This window comes from Thermobia domestica, chromosome 4 (assembly GCF_964235325.1).
Source record: "Thermobia domestica chromosome 4, izTheDome1.hap1.1, whole genome shotgun sequence".
Classification (NCBI taxonomy): domain Eukaryota; kingdom Metazoa; phylum Arthropoda; class Insecta; order Zygentoma; family Lepismatidae; genus Thermobia; species Thermobia domestica.
The window spans coordinates 324,724,884-324,743,253 of record NC_137457.1 but is presented as its reverse complement, the minus strand read 5'-3'; the positions used below and the strand labels follow the sequence as shown (position 1 = coordinate 324,743,253).

Genomic DNA, 18,370 nt, shown 5'->3' with positions numbered 1-18,370 from the left:
GGCCGATTCAAAGGAACAAAGAGTGTGTTTGCTTCCTACTTGGAAAATCGGAAACGAAAACTTACCAAATGCTTCAACAGGCTTTCAAGAAGATACTATGAACCGCACACAATTTTTTAGTGGTTTGGGCGCTTAAAGTGTGGCGAGATGTGTGTTGAAGATCATGCTCGTTCTGGGTGCTCTTTCTCATTTTGAAACGACGAAAACATGGAACAAATCTACCTCAAAATCAGCGAGAATCGTTCTTTCATTATCGATATTTGAAAACAGGCAGGAGTGAGTTGCAGCTCGTGCCAGCGTAAGGTTTTGCAAATGAGACATGTTGCCGCTAAGTTTGTTTCTCGCCTGCTCACACAGGATCAAATCATTCGTTTGAATTTGAGCCAGGACTTGAAAAATCAGATTGAAAGTGATCCAAACTGTTTGACCAACATGATTACATTTTCCGAGAATTAAAAAAAAATCTAAAAGGAAAATGCTTTGATGGTGTAGAGGCTGTAAAGAGAACTTCGCAGAGCGCATTGGACGATATAAAAGTTCCAGAGTTCAATAAGTGCTTCAAATAGTGGGAAAGAAGATGGGAGAATAAATCGCATTTAATGAAGAGTACTTTGAAGGAGACTGAAAACATTTGGTAAAAAATGTAATAAATTATTTTTTTAGAACGAAAGTCTGCTTTCTTTTTGGTCCTCCCTCGTATACTGGAATTCATCCAATGAGGTTACTATTGCTGGACAATCTTAGAGTGTTAATAGAAATGATGTGCCAGCTTCAATCAGAGATTTATACAAACATTATCGTGATTAAAAACTTCAATTGATCGACACAAATCTTCCTATTTTTGACAAAAATGCAATGCCTTTCCCTTCGCCTATCAATACAAACCATATAATGTGTCGCATCCAGTTAAAGCATGGTAACTGATCAAAACAATTAGCACATTTGCCATGTATTTTGCAAATTCTTAGTACTAATTTTTTTGTCGCTTCTTGTCCACGTCCTGGTTTTCGAAACATAATTTCGTACTGATTATTACCTTGTGTAAAAAAAAGGATTAAAATGTCAACATTCTCGTCAACTATTACGACGTGCCTACAAGGATTTAAAGACTTGGCTACAGCAGTTTTAGCTTAAATGCGTCAGCATCACTTCTTGCTTGCTTAGTTTGAATTTTAGCCTGTGTCAAATGAACCATCAACTCTCGGGTGAGATAATCCTTATTCTTGGAATTACAAAAGAATTTATTTTTTGCAGTTGATAATACGGTTTCACTTGTAAATAACAGCAAAGCTGAGTGAACCTTTAACTCACGTCTTTCCCGTTTAGTGGCTTTGTAGAGTTTTCAGTACAATATCCATAAAAAATAACTCTTGCTTTCGATCCAAAGCTTGTGAGTGATTAGGATACATAGGAATTGTACACATCACAGTATGTTCCATGTTGTGGCTAAACAACATGATGTAGAAGCCACCCTACATCTATAAGGTACACAGTGTTTACAATTTGAGTTTAAAAATCTGCCCGGTATTCAACCATGTATGCAAAGCAGATTTTTGTTTTCCTCGTGAACATTTTTGTAAAGACAGAAAGCGGATAGGGTACAAGCTCGTAAGCAAAACACTGTTGGAGTTCTTCTCCGGATTTAATTACGCATATGATTCGGTTGAAAATTAGCATGGTGTTTACAGCCAGTACCTCATCACGGATCGCACTGCATTGTGCATTGCGGATAGTGGGATGACTTTATTTTTGTTTAAAGTTTCATATTTCCATAAGGCTATCCAAACATACCTTCCATAGCAGCCAATCCGATTTCCTTACTTTTAGCACAGTTGACCATTTCATTATCTAACACGCCATTTTTTTAAAGACGCGAGCTCCGGATATGAAGGGAGTGGAGACTGCTGCCAAAACCAAGAATTTCTGTACATGTAATATATCACGCGATTCGTTGGTTTGGTACAGTTCCACATGGCGACCGACGTGAACTTCATGCCTATCTTTGCTTAATAACTTTTCAAGGCATTCTCGTAAGTGGCATGCTGCTGTCATGCTACACCCACCTAAATATTGCCTTTTCAGTCATGTCTCTCCCATCTGTCAGTCAACCACTGCGCTTCATTGTTCTAAATAAAATCTGCTCAATCGTTATATGAGACCATATACCACTCCAAAACATATTTTTCTTACGAATAGCAAAGCAAAGATCTCATGTAAGCAGCTGGAACTCATAAGGATTCATTTCATTCTTCAACCGCAACATTTCTTGTAAGTACAGATGTGAGTATTTGGCATACAAAAGATGTTCAGCTGCATGAAGTACGGTAACATTTCTCATATGCAATCAAGATTAAGATTCCAGTCTCCAGTTCTTTCGGTACAAATGGAAAGACGCATAATTTCTACAAACTGAAACTACAGGGCAAACAACTAAGAAATACGTTTTTTTTTCTACAGCGGCGTCCATGAATAACTTCAGATCATTTGCAATCTTGATTATATCTGAGTGTTAAACAATTTCATTAGCATCGATATCTTCTTCAGTGATCAGAGTAGTACAAACATCTCGCAATTGACTTCCAATCTCCTCAGTGGAGTATGATTTATTATCTATATATATATAATGTAATTGTTGTTAAAAAAAATGAGCTCGCAAAGCACAGGCATAAGAATGGACATCATCTGTGAAATGGAGTTACTAGCATACACAAAATACCAAAGTTCTTCAATGCCTTTCATTTGCAACTCTTCTCATATATGACAAAATGATACAATCTCAAGTTTAACAACCACCTACGGTAGTTCACCAGAATTTCTACATGTTGCTAGGATGTCACATGCTTTAGCGTACAAAGGTTGATCGAAACTGATTCATTGCGTTTTTTTGCTTATTTCCTACACATTTTTGATGACAAACAGAAGTGCCGACTATATAGCATACATGCTTGTTGGATGACGATTGATGAAAGTAGAATCACTATTTGAGATGTTTGGTAGTTACTGTTGTTGTTTGTCATCAACGGCAAAATCCGTTTCAATTCGGGCAAGTTGGTATCTTCAACCACTTGAATATCATTCATGTTACATCGAACAGAAGGTGGGTTTACGATGGAGTCTTATATCTTCAATGATTAAATCCGTAATGGCATTACCTTTGCTTGTGTACGTTAAAACTGGTATCTTGCATTCATTCTTTGACAGTGTACGTTCTTACAGCCAAGGTATTGCTCAGTGATAGGCTAGCGACTGAATATGGATGGAAAACATTAGGCAATATTCTCGTACCAGCAAGAAAGACCAAGGAACTCGCTCCGTGTAATGTTACGTATTTAAAATCCTGTAGTGTAAAAAAGGGCTGGTATCGTATGTGCGGTTGACAAACCAGGAATTATGTGTATAATTTTTGTCATCAGTTTCGAGGAATTTCATGGATGAAAATCAAAACCAAATGAATACCATGGAGATCAACGAGATAACAATGATATCATTAATTTCTAGTAAGTCTTAATGGACTAGTTACAAAAATTTTCGTAAAGTGTAAACATTAAGTTCACTTGAAGAATACTAGTAGGAAAATTATATACTTGTTATAAATAAGACATTTAAAAACAAAATTACATTCAAATGACTATTGCAGTTGAGAGTGATTTTAAGTTTGTAAATTACGGTTTTCCCACGCAAAGAAGACTATCAATTCTGTTACTTTCTAATACTATCCATAGATAAATTTTGTGCTATATGTGCGGGGTGTAAAACTATGTGTCATAAAAGCTTTCTCCATTGGGGAAAATGTACACCACTTTTAAAGTAAATGATAATTATGCTATTGAAAAAGGTGGAGTTCTGTTAACATACGATAATTGTCAGTGTTGCAAATATTACAAAATCTATTTGAAATTCACGTTTTGTCCAGAAATTTTGAGTTTTACGCTTGTTCCACAGATTGGACTTAATTAATAGAAGTGTTAGACGTGGATTCAGGGGAGGGGCGATAGGGGACATCCCCCCGGCAGAAGACGAAACTTCTTTATTTCATATACCTAGGTATAAATAAAACCCATCCCAGAGTTTGGAGCTCTTAAAACTAGCTCTAAGTAGCAGTATTACAACCACCCCCCTCCAAAAAAAATTCGTCCTGGATCCGCCCCTGATAACTGTTACCCCTTTCGAATTTACTTTTTATAAGATTTCCAATGGCATATAAGTCTTGGTCCTGTGTAATAACAGGTGACTAGAGCCGTGAAAGTGAATATCACCTTATGCACTTTTGTACAGAAAGGTCAGAAAGTAATATTGGTTATATTTTTTTCTCAGCTTGTATTGCACCGATTTGTGTCATTGTTGGTTATGTTTGAGACAAATATGAAGGCATTGGCGGATTAAACCAAACGTCTTGGGGGGCGGGCTCTTTATTGTAGAGTGGAATATGTTTCCCGAAATTCCCGCCAAAAAAGGAAAGGTAAAAGGAATTCAGGGAAAGAGGGTGAAATATATAATTGCTACGAAATTTTCACCATAATGCCCCCTCCTCCGAAATGATATTCTGTCTACAGGCCTGATCGTGGCTATGCTTTAGTAAATATTTCGCTAGAAAAATATCAGGTTAAACATTTCCTAGAATGCTCATAATGTTTCTGTATTTTAGTAAAATGAATTAAACAAACGGACAAAAAGAACTAACAAGTTACAACGCAAAACACGCTTTTCGGCTAACACCACCCAAAGCGTATCTGTCGATATAATATTGTCGCGATCTACGACAATGTCCCTATGACATTTAAAAATGCTAGTCCATTCAGTCCCTTTTCACCAGAACGAGAGCGCAACCACGTTCTAAGTCGGTGCAATGTGGCTTAAGATTGTTCTGCACTGGCCACGTACGTAATTATTAACGTGGAATCCGTACCACAGGGTTACAAGTATGCGCAGCAGTTTTCGAATAGTCACGTGAAGATCTTCGTCGTTGCTGGTCAAGGCCTCCATCGCAGTCCGTGATAGAATTCCACCTTTTTCTTTAATTCTCTTTCATTTAGAAGTGCAGATTGCGAATTCAGAACTAAAGAGGGAAAACAGCATTTTTTCTTGAGTTCCGATAGTTTTGTAAAATCTTTCTGCTAGAACGTGGAAGTTGTTGCTCAAAGTTTAGTCTCTCGCGTGTTGGCAATAAAATGTTGAGTCCGTATACATTTAAAACTTCCTGCGCAAGACAAGTTTTGAGGTCTTCTACAACCGACTCTATCAACGGAATGTAGACAGTTCTTCAGTAGTAAGATGTCGTGTCATCTGCTTTGAAGTTCGTACGATGTGTTTGTTTTCGAGTGAGACGAGGAGTTTGAATTCGCACGTCGACACTGGCAACCGTTCTGGATATTGCTTCGAAAGTTGTCTTGAATTCTTTGCTGTTTGAACGCTTTTTGTTTAATGCTGCGATTCTGTCCTGAATGGCATCTGACGTTGCGTTCATGTCTAAATTGGTCTTCTGCAAAAGTCGATTGAGGGGAGGATTATCGTGAGAACATCCTGAAGAACTGTAATAGTACGATAAACTCGCTGTCGTGCATAGCAGAAGAAAGTGCCCATGCTTTGGCTGCTGTATCTAACTCGGACTACTTGGAACACACTGTAGAACCTCACTTATTTATTGAAAGTTTACGTGAAGTTGTAACAACGCGTCGTTCCGTTCAACCCACCTCGTTTCACACAATGTCTCCAACTGGCCACTAACCGTAAGCTTAAGGACAGCATTACGTTTTGACGATGCGGTGAAAAACGCAATGATCTCTTTCGTTGTTCCCAGACAGTTCCTCACGCACTGTACTGACGACGACCTGAAGATGGACAAGTTGAGGCTGTGACTGCAATACGTACAGTGCAGCGCGTTTGAACCCTCCTTCTGGATCTCCTGCATTGCCCGGCGACTTTGAGAGGTCGTGACGGCGCAACGATCCGTACCAATACCAACGCAGTGTTTCGGGTCGAGTGAGAAGTCTCGTAGCTACAAGATAGAACAACTTCTTTAATTTTCCCTCCAGTCAGTGAGAGTTCAGGCGGTTCTGCGTCTTGGGATTCCGAGCTCGAACCAGTGTCCTCACCTTTCAGCTCTGCTGACCAAGAACCAATGAAACCGAAGCAGTCTTCTCTTATTTCACCCATGTGTTCGTACATTAGAATCAATGACAGCTGAGATGTGTGCGAAAAGACCGTAATCTCATCAAACATAATAGAATAAAACTGATCCTCTCGCACTCGATTTACAATATTACAGACGTGATTTATCATCCCAAACCCTCAATCAGGGCATTTTGTGTAGTTTTATTGGCAAAAATGGTCCTTTTTGATGCTTTCTTCCAGAGATTCTTTAAGATATCGTCACTACAAGCCATTCTAAATTTGAGGAATTCTCGAAATTGCCCTCGTTGAACTTAGTTTCTGCACTGTCATCATCTGAGATCGAATTATCCGCACAAGCATCGTCCCAGTGCAAAGGCGCCGATTCTGGGGGGCCCAGGTTCCCAAATCTCATGTGAGCCTCCTATTGTAAGTATGAATATACAATATTTGACATAATTTGAATGCAATTTGTCTTAAAATCCTCATATATATGTATATACCTTCTGCATTTGAATGCCCCCCCCCCAAATTTACGGAGAAATCGGCGCCCTTGTCCGTATGGCCTTGAAAAGCAATGCCTTGCCTTCCAAGGAATATCACATTTCCCAACATTAATTTCAGTTTGTCGCGATTTCGGGTAACTTGTCTTCTTGACGAGTTGATTTGATTCTCGACTGATTTCACTGGTTCACAGTACATTTTCAGAAACGCTTTTTCGACCTCAAGAGAGTTAATGTGATATTGTGCCTTGTTGTGAGTTTCTAAAATACCGTAGAGAGTAGCGAATTTCTTCAAAGGTTTAGTCCCAAGAGTTTGGGGAGGCATGTTTTTTCGATAGCACCTCCAAAAACCCGTTGCAAAAAGTGAGCAATATTTACTAAAAAACTCTCCTTATGGGAAAGAGCCAGCCATGGATAGTTTTTCAGATGTTCTGGCCTCAAGAAATATCGTCCTTCTTCATGAGATTTATCTGATATTGTGATTCGAGTTATCGTTAGCGTAAACGCGGCATACCGGATACAGACTATATTTAAATAGAATTTCAAGAATTAACCCTCTTTTGAAATAACGCAAGAACGATCCCAAACTTTCGTTCGTGTGGCGGTAAGCTACAAGCGGCACTGTGTGTAATTTTAATATTTTAGATGGCTCTTGGGGGAGCGATGGCCCCCTCCTTTAATTTGCTCCTGTATGAAGGACATCTGTTGGTGTTATCTTGTTGTTGTGCAATATGTGTCAATGTTACAAACTTCACATGATTTTTTGAAAATATACCGTTTTCTAAATAAGAAAGCTGTTTTCTTCTTCTTCTAGGAATTTAGCACGATATGCATATATGTTATTTACTTACAATTTGTGTGTTTCAAGCTTTCCAAACATACATAATTCATGGCTTTGTGATAATTATAACGGTGACTAGAAAAATAAACGTAAACGAGAACGATTTCTATAAATTCCTTGTCGTCGTCTAAAGATGGCGAACATTTTTCAAAATTGCTGGAAAATGTACAGTGGGATTTTAGGGGACTTTTAGTATGTTATTCCTGACACTTTCCTCTACTTTCATGGGCCATTCCATGCGAAAGTGAGCCTGAACCCAAATTTTCGAAAAATGTCAAAACCAATGCATTTTTACGTATATATGAAGCAAATAAAACGAAATGTACTTTTTCACAAAGAAAATCTTATTTATACTTAGAATTCACGTAAAATTTTAAGTCTGAGTTGTGAATTTGTAACATGTCAGCTGCGAGGATTTTTTTATTCTTGTCATCGGCAACATTTTACGGTATATTGTGCATGTTTGGCTGAAGTAACTTCGAGGTATTCAAGATGCTTCTTTTTGCTACAACTTGCAGTTGAAAAAGTGTTTACAGGATAAAAATTGTTTATAATATCATTAAAGATATAAAGGTCAACTTGAGAGTCCTGTCCGTGACAGAAAACTACCAAAAGTTATTCTACTGAATTACTAAATTTGTAAATGTGGTTCGTACTTAGTAGAAGTAAAAATTTGCATGCGTACTTTACATTTACCAAATTTTGGACTAATGCTAACAATATATTTCGATTTATTTCAATTTGAAAACTTGTCCCGTTCGTGACAGTGGTCATGCCACTGATGGGATAGTTTGTATACATTAGTTGTTCATGATATAAAATTATTCCATATGTATTAAAATAAAGTTTCCTAAGCATGAACATTATCTACTTAAATAGAGGATTATCTATTCCTGTCAGTATGATGTTTTAACTTAAAATAAGTGTCATATAAATATTATCATTAGCGTCACCTTTCTGTTCGTTTCAAGGGAGCAGTAGATGGGATTGGAGCACGTACAAAGCGGCCAGTATGGAACTTTGTGAAACAAAAGAAAGTGATTGTAGATTGTGCTGCCGATTTCGTAGCAGCTTCAAGCTCTTCCTTTAAAAATATATCTGTTTTACTATCATCAGCAGAAACTGAAAAAAGAAAGACGTTTTGAATAAAAGACGGGAAAATGCTCTTGTTAATTAAATGTCCCCAATGACAACAGTTTCTCCTGCAATTTGACAGCGAAAATTTGGTAGTTCCCCGAACTTTTAAATCAGAGCTTCATCCGTATAAAATCTTTAAATTTCATCAGATTCTGAATATGATGATTCCGAAAGCCATGAAGCTATCCTGAGCGACGACTTAGGTTTGCATGTTAACAAGGCTTGTGTTAGACCAACTGTTGAAGATTTAACACAAGAAACATTTTCGTTGATGGAATTTTTCTCTAGTGGACAGAAAAAGAAAACATAGACATGCAACTGTCGCGCAAAGCCCAGTGGAAGAGGACGAAATCAAGGAAATTCGTATGAAGTCCGTAAGCGATTGCTGTAAAATTTTCAAGACTGTTGAAAATGTGTCTTACGTGCATTTCGATAAAAATAATACCTTTGATACCAGCAGTGCTGTACCCCAGGGGGTGGGGGAAGGAAGGGCGAGCGGGGTTACGGCCCCGGACGTCAAAGTAAGGGGGAGCAAAATTCAGGGGGAAAAATTTATATATATATATATATATATATATATAATGGAAGGAAAACAGTATTAAAAAGTGCTCAAAATAAAGGAAAAGCAGGGATTATTTTTGAAAATTTTTTACGCATCGCGCCAACCATAACGATTTGCGGCTGGTCTGTCGACCTCACTGATATTTACGGGGGAGTCGTCGCGACGCGTCGTATACTCTCGCCCCGGGCGCTGATTTTCTTCAACACGGGCACTGGATACCAGCACCTATTTTATATACTGTTAAACAGTGTTTTGTACGAATTTCCCTATAAGGTGGGCGTAAATGGGCAAATAAAACCATTTCCTAAAGTATAGGTGGTGAGAAATAAATGTATGGCATATTATTATTTTTATGTAATAAAAGCGAGCCTCAAGGAAAGTAAATATTTGTGTAAAATGCTATAACAGAACAGCAGAAATTGACTTATTTTCGATTTTATTTCATTTTTGAAATCATTCTTATTGAGATGTTGTATGTTGATTCACACGGTGTCCTGTCCGTGACAACAATGTGTCCTGCCCGTGACACAGTAAAGTTTAGTTCATTCATTAAATAAATATTTGGGAAATTTCTCTTATGTGAAGTTTCTAAAAAATTTCATCCTTTATACATTTCCGTTTAAATGAAAACATTTTGACCTAAGAATTGACAGAGTTTTGTAACATTCACTTGGTGTGTCGAAAGTCACTTCTCTTTTTTGTCCCCACCCATGACAGACGTTTAGGAATTATTATCAGTGGCGTAACAAGACGGGGGGCAAGGGGGCATTGCCCCCACCCAAAGTTCTGGTAGAAGTCATTGGGGGCGCCGAAGGCGCCTAATGATTACTTTGCCTTTTTTAAAGCCGATTGAAGAATGAAAAGTCTATGTACAAAAGCAGTGTTTTGTATGCACTGCCAAATCTTCGACGAGTGCAGTGCTTTGTATTATTATAACTAATGGACACTTATTATAACTTTTGTGATGATTGTCTAGGGCAACTTTGATACAATGAAATAAAGAAATAAAAATTACCTATATGACAGTCAACCAGCGATATAAACATTTTCTTAATCCTTTCTTGCCCCTCATTATGTACGGGCGACGTAACGCTTCCATACAATAAAAAAGAAAATAATGTTACAATGACGGAGCATTGTAAATATATTAATTATTCCTTTCGTCGCCTCTGATTGTATAGGGGCGCCTTCGATAGAATAAAAAAGAAATAATATTGCACCAAGGGGCGCTGTAAATATATTAATTATTCCTTTTGTCGCCCCTGATTGTATAGGGACGCCATCGACAGAACAAACAAAGATGCAATACGGTATTTCACCAAGGGCGCTGTAGATATATTAATTATTCCTTTTGTCGCCCCTAATTGTATAGGGGCGCCTTCGACAGAACATCAAAGGATATAATATTGCACCAAGGGCGCTGTAGATATATTAATTATTCTTTCTGTGGCTCTTGGTTGTACAGGGGCGCCTTCGATAGAACAAAGAAGGATGTAATATTGCACCAAGGGCGCTGTAGATATATTAATTATTCTTTCTGTGGCTCTTGGTTGTACAGGGGCGCCTTCGATAGAACAAAGAAGGATGTAATATTGCACCAAAGGCGCTGTAGATATATTAATTATTCCTTTTGTCGCCCCTGATTTTATAGGGGCGCCTTCGATAGAACAAACAAGGATCTCCTCAGCTACCGCGCAGCAAACAGACCCCGAAAAGACTAGAACACTCGTAGACATCCGCGAAAAATTACCAATTCAAAACCGCAGAAGAGAAATTACGCGCAACCTATTATGAATGTTTGGACAATGTCATTTGCAAAATGTAGTCGATTCCATCAGCCTGAACTGAAGAAATATCGTGCAATAAAGGATGTACTTTTGGAAGGTAACTTTTCTCAAGACATTAGTGACATTTTAAAAGAATACCACGTCAATCCGGACCGACCACAACTACAAATGCAACAGTTGCTCACCACTATTCCCACTAGAAAAAATCTGAAATACCTACTTGACAAATTCAAAAAACTCTGTAAAGAAACAAGAGAGTTGTTTTCTGAAGTGTTGAAAGTCCTTCGTCTCCTGCTTCTTATCCCGGCGACATCTGCAACTGCCGAGAGAAGTTTCTCAATGTTGCGGCGTCTCAAAACTTATCTGAGGTCCACAATGACCCAGGCAAGACTGAACCATTTTGTAGTTCTTAATGCATACTCAGACAGGCTTGACTCACTGGACGTGAAGGAACTATGTAGAGAATTCACAAATAGCTCCTACCATGCAACTGTCTTCGGAAAAGTGTGAATTCTGCTCTTTGAAGTATGCAGTTTTTGTGTCGAAATGAGCTATAGGATCACAGCGGGACGTTATTTTTTACATTGAACATTTAACCAAATTGAAATTATATTATTCCGTTCTTGTTAAATATATTGAAAGTTGAATGTACGTACGCAAGGGATCAAAAAACGGCTTTTAAAAAAGTTTCTTTATGCCTGTCAAATTTTGAAGTTTATATACATACATTCATATATGTATATATATATATATATATATATATATATATATATATATATATATATAATTTCAACTTTAAGAAAGTACTTTCCACCTTTGTTTTCCATTATAAGAAGAAAAAGAGACTTAATTACTGCATTCTGAAGAAAAATAAATTTGAGAAGTTCAACAATCAAGAATAATCGATCACTCATAAGAAAAAAAAGAGCAAATATATTAACCCTTTGGGGACTTTTGGTACAGATCTGAACCATGGCGTCGACCTTCGGAATTTGCTTTATGAATCTCTAGTAAAGCTTTTCACAGCATGTCTTTTGCAATCATTCAAGCAGGGAAGCATCAAAGAATTTGTTTCATGGGCACTTTGCAGTCACGCTTGCGATGCCTGGGGGCAGTGACGTCACAAACATGGACGAAAGAAGAAAGCAAAGTATAAATTTTAGAGCTCTCTTTTTTTTTTTTTTTTAATCCTAACACATCGCTATTAATCCTAGGATCATGGTCCATACCTAGTTGTGTTCGTAATAAAGAAATGTTTCCAACTGTACCAATCAAATTTCCCTATTATGTACCAGAAGCGGGAATATCCTGCAGAAAGTGGAAAAAAGGGATTTTTCAGATCTTTTTCCTTTTTCGGGAATTCCTCCTCTCAGGGACATGTGAGTGGTACCGACAACCTACCACCATTTCAAACCGACCACCATTTCAAATAAAACAAGGTACAAACCATGGTCGTAGGGTAAATAGTGATTTTTCCCAAAAAAAAAAAAAAAAAAATCTGAAATTTTCCCCTATTACACACTTTTAGTCAACGTGTTTAGTAAAGTAGCTACTCATAATCGCTACTTTACTTTTCCCGGTCATCACTATTTGTCGTAGGATCATGGTCTGTACCTCATTTTGTTCGTAATGATGCAACATTTCCAACGGTACCACTACCATTGCGCTGCCATATACCTGAGGAGATAAATTTCGGAGAAAGTTAATTTTTGAAAATTTGAATTTCCCGCTTTTCTTTATACATTTTTGCGCGGGAATTTTTCCCGTCAGGTACATGATATGGACATGCAAGTGATACGATTTAAAACGCTGGTATCATACAAAAAGGTACAAACCATAATCCTAGAATAAATAGTCTTGGTGTTAGAGCTGGTTTACTAAATTTATCACCACGTTTTTGGGTAATAATTCCTAATGTATTGTTATTCAATAAGCTCTAGCGTCAAGAGTGTTCATTGTAGGACCATGGTTCCTACCTCATTTTGTTTGTCATGAAGTAACGTTTCGAACTGTACCACTGCCGTGGCGCTAGCATGTATCTGGGGGAAGAAATTCTCAAAAAGATTTTCTCCTGACAAAAATATCTTTTTCCCAATTTAAGCGGGATTTTTTCACTTCTGGTGCATAATGGGGAAAGTTGAATGGCACAGTTGGAAACATTCCTTCATTACAAATACAAAGAGTTACGAACCATGATCCTACGATAAAGAGTCTTGACACTAGAGCTTGTTGAATAACAATAGTAGATATTACGAAAAAATAGTATAAATGAATTTTAGCACCAACACTATTTACCCCAATATCATGGTTCATATCTCGTTTTGTTTGGAGTGAAGCAAAGTTTTTTTTTTTTTTTTTTTGTAACATTCGCATGTTTATGTTGTGTACCGGAGGGAAGAAATTCGCAGGAAATGGGGACTTTTTTTTAAAAAAAAAAACTTTTTTTCCAATTTGGACAGGAATTTTATTGCTTTAGGTACATATTAGGGAAATTTACAAATTAGGAAAACACTGTTTCATTCCGAATAAAACAGGGTATGAACCATGATTCTACGATAAATAGTCTCGACGTAATAGCTGCTTGACTGAAAGTCTAAAATTCACCTTAAAAAGTGGAAATCTCGAAAGGGTTAATATATAGAGTTTTCTAGTTCGAACGAATTGTTTGTACAGTTCTTTGAATAATGTTTAACGACAAAAAAAGTTTTAGTGAAAAGTTAGTGGTGGGACAATAACTGTTTTAAATAGTGGTTTAAGGTCTCCAAAAAAAACTTAAAAAAAACGAATATCCCTTCCATGTTTTTTGGCTTGGATTTTTTCTTTTAATATTTCATATTTAGTGAAAAAACAACTGTGTTTTCCAGCTTTCTTTTCCCATCATAGTCTAACTTTTAAAAAAAAATACTGTATTCTGAAGAAAAATAAAAGGCAAGAGCCACCGCACTAACCTTTGTTGCTCCAGTTCCTTAAACTAAATCATATTATGCTGCTGCTATTAGTGAAACATTTTCTTCTGAAATATGAACAAAATTATGAAGCCTTTTTGGCTCTAATATTAGGTATTGAAGAGTATCTGAAACAATAGTGTTTCTGGAACGGCGATGATACTTTTTTCTTGTCTGCCAGTTTGACTTTGGGCAACACAAACAACACATTTCAAAACGTATAAATTTCAAGAACTTGGTATCATGGTTAGACAACCAACATGGGACTTATGAGATGCTAATAGTTGTGTCAAAAATTTTAGTTGTGTGAAAAGAGCGAAAATTTCCGTTTTCTTTCCAAAGGGCGGTTTTAAAAAAATGAAAATAAAGCACATCTCAAAAATCCGGTTATTTTGCTTTTCTAGCCCGGTATATCAATACAAAGTGCAGTTCAATCTATGTACTGAAACATTTGAAGATTAATGTGGTGTGAAAGTTAAAAAAAAAAAAAAAGTGTGCATGTAGGTGTATTGTGAGAATCTGTTGATCACTTTAGAAAGAAAATTTGTGGTTATGATATGTCTTCAGCCTATGAGTTCTGGAGAGAGAGATTGTGGCTTTAGTGCCGAACGTATACGGAACAATCATGTCGTACTAGTGATTAATTAATAGTAAACTGTACTTCGTACGTATCCCGACGCAAATCAAATGAGGTCTACTAGTTTTATTAATGTACGATTCTTGTGTTGAATGAATACATTGGGTAGGTGAAGAAACTGTCTTTACTTCAAGTAAATCTAATAATTTAATTTTTCAAATGTTTAGCTGTTTTCGTAAATTACAATTATTTTCCCACACACACGAAAAAATACATAACAGTAATACTGTAAAGATTAGTGGAAATTACACGCTGTGATGGGGGGCGGGGGGCACTGTTGAGAGAGGGGAGCAACAAAAAGACTTGCCCCCTCCTATGTTTGAAACGTTGTTACTAGTGATGGGCAGTGGGAATATTCCCGGTGGGAAGGAATTTAAAAATGGGAATATTCCCGGGTTTTTTCCCTGACCTATAAATTTCCGGGAAGGAATTTATTTCCAACTTTTTACTTTGTCCTTCAAATTATAAGAACCATATGACTAATTACTTTATTTTGATATATTATTATTTACTTTTAGGTTTTAAAGAATTTGGAGGTTAAAAATTTAAAATTCTTTGACTGTACTTTATATAACTAATTATATGATTTATTAAAGTTCCATTTGAATTTGCACTAAAAAGTAAGCTAATTGTTTAGAATTGGGGGGCCAAAACTAGCAAAAAATAGGATGATTTACGGAAGAAATGAGTTGATAGTGATGTTCAAGTAGTCATGAAAGTATCGAACACAATTTTTTTAGGCAGTAGGATATTTGTATAAACCATAAATGTAAGTGGAAGGGATTTATGTGAGAAAAGAAACTGAATTGTTGGTAACGAAGTCAGAAAACAACGTGCCCTGCGCGGCTTTAACTCGCCTTCACTCGCTTACGCTCGCTCGGAATGCTGTCTGAATTTAATGTTGGTAACGTAATTTATCGTATGAAACCATAAAACAACCGCATCAGAATAGAATATCGCAAAAATGTAGGTGCAAAAGCTGGCCCCCAATGCTAATCAACAGCCAAAATTAGCAAAGTACTAATTTACAAATGATGAAAAGGAACATTTTGTAAAGTAATTTAGAATTAAGTAAACTTATGTAGAACTAGAGATGAAGTACTATTAATAAACCTCAACCACCGTTAGTAATAGACGTCGGTCTGCCTCCTCTCTCTGACTCAAATTTCTGAAGAGGTGCTCGGACTTCTCTTACATGTGCATTAACGCACGAAATTTCAAGAAATGGGCAGGAGGAAAGGTCGTGTGTGGCAATGTAACATGCAAAAACATACATTTTAAGAAAGTATCTTGCAAATATTGTGAACAAACATATTTATGCGCTAATGTTGACAAAATTGTTTATAACATTTAAAAATTTCATGTTTATAATATCAGTAGTAGAGTCAAGTTTAGAAAAGCTACTTACATGTAAATTTAAACTGTTTAGCGGTTTAAAAGTATGTGGACATACTATACAATTTTTGAAATATATTTACTTTCATTGGACCCTATTGTAAATAAATATCCATTATGCGTACTCTCTAAATATAATAGAATATTAATAAAATAACATCGTTCAGGATATACATATTAAAGACTCCTCTGGGGACAACAGTAATAACATACTGTGATATAAAAAAGAATTTATCTTTGAAATCATAATATAATAATAGAATGCAACTTTCTTTGTGATTGTACATAAATTTCTGGAAAATTCCCATTTTTGGGAATCTTCACGGCAATATTTTCGATAAATATCTTCCCGGGAATTTACCAATCACTATCTCTGACTCTAATTTCTGAAGAGGTACTCAGACTTCTCTTACATGTGAATTAACGTATTACATGTCAATTTCGAGAAATAGGTAGAATGAAAGGTCGTGTATGGCAGCGTGAGGTGCTAAAATATAAAGATAAGTAAGTATCTTGCAAATTTTGTGAACATAAATATGTACGCGCAAATGTTGATAAATTTGTGAGACATGTATCTTCTGGCATTTACCCAATCTAATTGGTTTATAAAATTTATAAATTTAAAGTGTCTATAATATCAGTAGTAGAGTCAAGTTTAGCAAATCCACTTATATATGAATTTAAACTGTTAGCGGTTTAAAAGTATTAGGACTTACTATATAATTTTTTCACACATATTTAATTGATAGAACATATTGTAAATAAATATACATTTATGCGTACTCTCTAAATATAATAGAATATTAACAAAATAACATATCATATTTCAAAATATACATTTTAAAGACTCCCCTGGGGACAACAGTAATAACATACTGTGATATAAAAACGAATTTATCTTTGAAATCATAATATAGTAATAGAATGCAATTTACTTTGTAATTGTGCATAAATTCCCGGATAAATTCCCATTTTGGGAATCTTCCCGGGAATTTTCCCAGGGAATATTCCCGAAAAATATCTTCCCGGGAATTTACCCATCACTAGTTGTTACGCGGCTGATTATTATTTTCCACTCTAAACAGAAAAAAATACTGAAAGCATCAGCTACATATACTCCTAAATCTGTACTGCTCATATATCATACAATTAGCACAATTTATGTTGTACTTTTAGAAATATACAACTTTAAAGCATCAAAAATGTAGTGTAAATGTCCTGCCCGTGACGATGGAACGGCCCTCATACCAATTTTCAGCTGGTTACTAATTTGTTCCTTTCTGAACCTTATCTTTACTGGACTAAAAATTATTGTGCAGCTTCTTAAAAAAATTACTTAAATACGTAAATGTTTAATCATTATCGTTACCTTATATACAAAGAGTACTGCGAAAGCACGCAGGTAAACTTCGGTATTTGGCATTCATAAATCAGTTAATTACTAGTAAATAAAGTACAATATGAGAATGGAAATGTGTTAATCACACTTGAGAATTAAAATGCCAAAAATGAAAGCACTAACCTATAATAAATAAGCTGGAAACTAAGAAAACACAAGTGAAGCTTACGTAGATTATAATTAACGGATGAATTCCACTAAGCTTCCGAGGAGTGTAAGATTAGCCCACTGTCCCAATAAACCGCTGAAAGTCTTAACGTTAAACATATATTAGAAAATGTAGGTATTAAAAATTATATCAACACAGAGAAAGACTTTATAATGTTTGCGTCGTTACGGAGGAACTTTCTATACGAAAGAAGATATCGAAAATAAAACTTTAAAGGCAATATTCAAAAACCTATACTACTGCGTGCTCCTTTAACTAACAATTGATTGCTTATAAAAGATAATACTCATGATCAATCACTTACCTGAAGCGTGCTAAACTAAAAACAATGGTTAGAAGCCATTCTTGTCTTATCTTGTCGGAGACCACTACAGGTCAAACAGATTGGTGCACCAGCTCGCCAGACGTGTGTGCTACGAGTGTAAAATTGTCAAATGTATGACTCTCAAGGAGGATTTAGGATTCAGGAACAAAATTCAATAAAGTACAGGGCACAATTGGGAAGAAATGACACAATCGGGAAAAAGGTAAAAGTCAAGAAAAGGTAAAAAATCGCGAATGGTTAGTTTTCGAATGGTTAGGTTAGACTTGGTTCGGTTATTTTTTACGCTTTTTTAAATTAGATTATTTGTGTATTTTTTACGTAATTTCTATCCCTTCTGCTAAACATTTAATTAAATTAACATCTAATAAAGACATCTTTCATATGCACTAACCTATTTAATCCGTTGTTAAGCACTTTAAATGATTTTACACTAGTAACTTACACTTGTAAACCAAAAACACAGCTGTATCACTTTATATTAAATTCTGTCGATAGGATAAATATTTTCCTTATAAATGTGTATTTTATACAAATTATTTGATTTTACCTGGAAGTTTTCCAA

At 36.0% G+C, this 18,370-nt stretch overlaps 1 protein-coding gene across 1 annotated transcript in view; it reads right to left on the bottom strand.

Annotated features, from left to right (window-relative positions):
- The window catches only part of LOC145684416 (uncharacterized), a 270,639-nt gene extending 252,736 nt beyond the window's left edge, over nucleotides 1-17,903 (bottom strand). The window contains exon 1 of the mRNA XM_081756755.1: nucleotides 17,788-17,903. The gene's annotated coding sequence lies outside the window, so the exon portion shown is untranslated. The remainder of the gene's footprint in view (nucleotides 1-17,787) is intronic.
- Between the last annotated feature and the right edge of the window lie 467 nt (nucleotides 17,904-18,370).